The sequence below is a fragment of the Populus nigra genome, chromosome 13 (assembly GCF_951802175.1).
Source record: "Populus nigra chromosome 13, ddPopNigr1.1, whole genome shotgun sequence".
NCBI lineage: Eukaryota > Viridiplantae > Streptophyta > Magnoliopsida > Malpighiales > Salicaceae > Populus > Populus nigra.
Window position 1 is genome coordinate 7,274,407 of NC_084864.1, and position 5,949 is coordinate 7,280,355.

The following is a 5,949-nucleotide window of genomic DNA, read 5'->3' on the forward strand; positions in this document are numbered from 1 at the left end:
ATCCAGATAAACAAACTCTCATTAAATTTTATATATCTGCTCAATACCTCTTAAACAAAATATTAATAAACCTTCCTTGTTATGTGCTCAATGTATGAAACATAGATGATGGGGCTTTTATTGGAAGAAAACAATATTTTGTTCTAATGTTTAAGGTTAACTTCCTTGGGTTGGGATTATTTTATTTTATTTTATTTTACTCTTTTTTTTTCTTTTTTTCTTTTTTTCTTTTTAATATCTATACATATAACTTAAAACACAATGCATTTTTAACCCATGTAACGAGCTTTCGGCTAATGACTCCCAGACCAGTTGATCTTAGGGCATTAGGTGTTGAGACACCCCTACGAGCTTAGTAACTCGGGTTGCAGATACTGATACGTAGATAGTGCAATGTTTGATTCCCTTAAGCTTTTCTCCTTAACCCATGTAACAAGCTTTGGGCCAATAGCTCCCAAGTCAGTTGACTTTAGGGTATTAGGTGTTAAAACACCCCTTCGGGCTTAATTGCTTAGGTTAGGGAGGCTACGAAACCAAACTTATCTACGTTTTTATTATCATCATTTTTTTTTCTTTTTTCTTTTTTCTTTTTTTTTTCTTTTTTTTCTTTTTTTCTTTTTTTCTTTTTGCAAATTATAGACTATCCCTATCCCTTAGTTGTTACCTTTAACAAAAGAACATAAATAATGTAATAATCCAATGTGCAACCCACAATCATATGTTAAAGTGTGTGTGTGAAAATGAAGGTTTAAGAATATTTGTTAAATGAGTATAGGAGCAGAACCAAGTGATAACAATGCGAGAGTTTGTAAACCTGAATATTTCAAGAAGTATTCTAATAGGCCTTATTATGAATATTGCAAATAACCATTAGAAAATGTTTACTAAGATGCGTCTCAAGAGTCATTCCCCCTTACTCTGCCATCCTAGTAATAACAGTTTTGCCAAATGGTTTTTTAAAAAAAAACAGTTAGTTGGTTAGTTTTTTTTTTTTTTTAAATACTACTACCCTCTCCCCCCAACCAAAACGAGACATTGTCCTCAATGTCCTTAGGTAGAAAGATAGAGTATAGAAGACATCACCTGAAACAACGAACACTGACAAACCTGAAACACACTTAAACAAATATAAGAGATAACAAAACAGAAAAAAAAAATATTATGCTATTAATAAAACTGAAAGACATAAATTTTTACAAACTCAAACTCAAATCGTAGTTGTGATTGTGGCTCACATCTTCCCTTGGTTTTACGTCCAAGAACGGCTTAAACGCCCTCTATGGGTCGGGGATAGGCTTCCCATCCAGTTTTCTTAAAAACTGGCAAACAGGGTCTTTTTTAGTCAGATTCCCAAGACTAAGTCGATCATGTTCTTTATGAAAATGGGGCCATAAATCATGAATAGCACGATGCACATCTCCACTAGGATGCGTCTCAAGGGTTAATAGAAGATTATCTAAAGACCCCTTACTCAGGCCATCCTTAATGAATTGTATTTTATCTTCACGGTTTATAGATACCATTCCTAAAGAACGACATGTTGCATTACAAGTTCATCTGGCACATCGGTGACAGACTTTCAGTCGTTTTGCACGACGTTTCTTTGCAAAAGTGCTTTTACTTGTTCCAGGCATGTGTGAAATGAAAGAATCGGAGGACTCACCTAATAATCGGACCTTTGCTTCAATCAGCCAGCGAATATCTTCAGGAATTCCATGATTCATTAACAACTTCAATCTTGCACACCTAGCACGGTAAATTTTTGTAATCGCATTCTAAGGCAGAGCGGGAAAGTACTTTTTCAATTTTTCAAGAATGGTGTCCATTTTGAAATGAGAATTGGAGAAGAGATTCAAACAAAAGAGAAAGAGCAAGGAATTGCACAAATATATACAGATATCAGCTATTATGGGAAACTGAAAGAACCGACTTAAGTCACGGAGTACCGTTATCCGCCATTTGACCGGGATGAGAGACTAGCAAAACAAGAGTCACACCAACAATGTGAGAAAAACAAAATAATCAGCCTTTATCTACAGGATCATTCAAACCAATGGATTCATTTTCACTAGGAAAATTATCAAAGTAAGTTTTCAAACGATGTCCATTTCTCTTAGAAGCATTGTCATTCTTTGGATTCTCAATATCAAAGGCCCCGTAAGGATACACATGTTTCTCAATAAATAGACCGCTCCATCTTGATCTTAACTTTCCAGGAAATAAATGGAGTCGAGAATTATAAAGCAAAACTTTTTGACCAGTATCAACTTTTTGACAATTTTCACAAGTTTTGCAGAATGCATGTGTGTCTTTGAACATGGTGGGCCAATAAAATCCATTTTGAAAGATTTTCGCAATGGTCTTTTTTTATGAGAAATGACTCCCACACATTTCAGAATGACAAAATTTAATGACACTACTTACCTCATTGTCCGCAATGCATCTTTGAAATATTTGATCAGGACAATGTTTAAATAAGTTAGGGTCATCCCAATAAAATTTCTTCACTTCGTTCAAAAACTTACCTTTGTCTTTGGTACTCCAATGAGTTGGCAAGTCTCCTGAGGCAAGGAAATTGATATTTTTAGCAAACCTAGGCATTGAACTAAGAGAAAGTAAGGATTTGTCAGGAAAGTAATCATCGGTTGGTGTGATGTCAGATATCGAATCTGTTGTCACTCTTGACAAAAGATCCGCATCAACATTTTCAATGCCTTTTTCATCCGTGATTTCTTCCTGAGAATAAGTCATTTGCAAATCTTCAAATTCATCAAACTCAGTATTACTCAAAGTAGATTCAAATTGATCATAAACCAATTCTTCAATAAAATCTACTTCTTGTAAATCATTATCATCTCGAGGTTGCTTGCAAATGTTGAAAATATTCATCTCCAATGTCATGTTCCCAAATGATAGCTTCATCAGTCCATTCCTACAATTAATCAATGCATTAGAAGTTGCAAGAAATGGACGTCCTAAAATAACAGGAAATGAATTGCATGCTTCAACAGGTTGTGTGTCCAAGACAATAAAATCCACAGGATAAATGAACTTATCGACTTGTACTAACACATCTTCAACTATTCCTCTAGGCACTTTTACAGATCTATCGGCAAGTAAAAGAGTTACAGAAGTTGGTTTTAACTCACCTAGATTGAGACTTTGAAAAACTGAATATGGAAGTAAATTCACACTAGCTCCAAGATCAAGTAAGGCTCTTTCAATTTTATGTTCTCCAATAAAGCAAGAAATTGTAGGACAACCAGGGTCTTTATATTTCAAAGCATTATTGTTCTGAAGAATGGCACTTACTTGTTCGGCTAAAAAGGCTTTCTTTTTCACATTCAGTTTTCTCTTCACAGTGCACAGATCTTTCAAAAATTTAGCATAAGAAGGAACCTGTTTGATAGCATCCAGCAAAGGTATATTGATCCTTACCTGTTTGAAAGTTTCAAAGATTTCAGAGTTGTGATTGACTTTCCTTTGTTTAGTCATGGCATGAGGAAATGGAAGTGCAGGCGGAGAATTAGTCTTTTCTTTGCAATGATCAGATTCAACCTCTTCCTTACCCTCAGAGACTGATTCATCATCATTCTCATAAGGTTCAAAAATGGGTTTTTCAATAACCTTACCACTGCGAAGAGTGATGACTGATTTTACGTGATCCATGTGTTGGCTTCCCGAACTACTTGCATTCGCATTGTATTGCCCCTTGGGATTTTGTTGTGGTTGAGATGGAAACTTACCTTTCTCTTGGAAACTGAGAGCAGATGTCAATTTTGCAAGAGTATCTTTAAAATCTGTCATGCTTTGAGCAAGTTGAGTGTTAATTGCCTCTTGCTTTTCCATAAATGCATGCAATGTTTCCTCAAGATTTCTTCTAGGAGGGGGAGCATAAGGAGGTGCATATCCATGAGAATTTTGGAAATTATGATGTGCTTGAAACGATGGCTGTGAAGTTTGAGCATTATTGTTCTCACTCTTCCAACTGAAATTTGGATGATTTCTCCAACCAGGGTTATATGTTTGCGAATATGGGTTATGATTGGGCCTTTGAAAACTGTTTAATGCATGGGCTTGTTCATGGAGACATTCTTTAAAAGAAGGCAAGGTTGGACAGTCATTGGTTGAATGTTCGTTGGTTGCACAGATTTGGCATGCAATGTCTTGAACAGATTTTAATTGACCACTCTTTTTTAATTCTAGTACCTCAACCTTTCTAGCTAAAGATGCAAACTTGGCTTGGAGGTCATGATCTTCCCTAAGGTTGTACATACCTCCACTAGATGTATGAGGTTGGGTTTTACTTGGTGCCTCATAAGTACCTGTGGTGTCCCAATTTTGCGCATTTTCAGCTAGCAAGTCTAGGTATTCCATTGCTTCATTAGGGTCTTTATCCTCAAAAGTTCCATTGCACATCAATTCAACCATTTGCCTATCTCTAGGAGTTAACCCTTCATAAAAATGTGAAACTAATCTCCATGTTTCAAAACCATGATGGGGGCAAGTATTAAGTAAGTCTCGATACCTATCCCAACATTGATAAAATGTTTCTCCTGGTTTTGGAGAGAAAGTAATGATTTGTCTTTTGAAAGAGTTTGTTCTGTGGGATGGAAAAAACTTCTTTAAAATTGTTGTTGCATTTCATCCCAAGAACGAATGGATCCAGGTCTCAAATTTTGTAGCCATGTTTTAGCTTTATCTTTTAATGAAAAAGGAAAAAGCTTCAATCTAATGGTGTTCATGCTACAATTTGAGTCATTATACGTGTTGCAAACCTCCTCAAATTCCCTTAAATGCAAGTATGGATTTTCTAAATCTAAGCCATGAAAAGATGGTAAAAGTTGAATAATGCCTGTCTTAAAATTAAAATGAGATGCATCAGGAGGAAAAACTATGCATGAGGGTGCACTTGTTCTTGTGGGATTCATGTGATCTCTAAGAGTTCTAACCCGAATATTCTCATTATTCTCATTATGAAGCGATTGGTTATCTTCTTCAGCCATATTTTCTGAAAATGATGAGGATACCTTACAAAGTCTACCACTTAATGTACGTGACCACACTCTCATGCACGTGTAAGAAGAGAATAAAAGGAAGAAGAAAACAAAAGAAAGAGAAACAAAACAAAAGAAACAAAGTTAGATACAAGAAAAGAGAAAAGAGAAAATAAAGTAAATACTATAATTTGTACAAGAATTTACCTCCCCGGCAACGGCGCCAAAAACTTGACACGACCAAAAGATTGATGTCTTCTCCCAAGTGCAGGAGTGTCGAAGTAATAAATAACCCGGCAAGACCGGGGTCGAACCACAGGGAGGTTAATTGTATAAATTATAGATAACAATAATAACAACAAAAGCAATAATAATAAGTTTAAATAGAGCTTTGAGATGTGATATTGATGTAAGGATTAAACAATGATAACAACAAATGTCAAGGTTAGAGGATCCATTAATGGTACATCAAACAAGTATAGTATAAACTCTTATTATTCAATTGGAAACCACACACAAAGGAGGTTCCAATCAGATTATAAATTGTTAACATGATTACATTAGTTATCTTATTCGAATAATGCTAATACTTGTAAATGTTTTCAGGCATTCATGATTATAACTTATGTTAACAACAAATCAAGTTCCTTTCATAGCTCAGGTGTCGGTTATACCATACAGTATGGGCTATGAAAGTGCCAAGTATTTGTTGTACCAAGTGTTATACAACATAAATCTAGATTAACCATTTAGCAAGCAAAGTATTAAAAGTGAACAAAATAACAAATACAAAGCATGTTAGTATCCAACATTAAGGTCCATGTTAAGTTTATATTATACTTATTCTTACACCATTAGTGTACCCTTTTCACCTTGACATAATTAAATTAGCTACGCATAATGAAAGAAAGAAACATAAACAAACAAGGAAAGGAAATGAAAAGCATAAGCA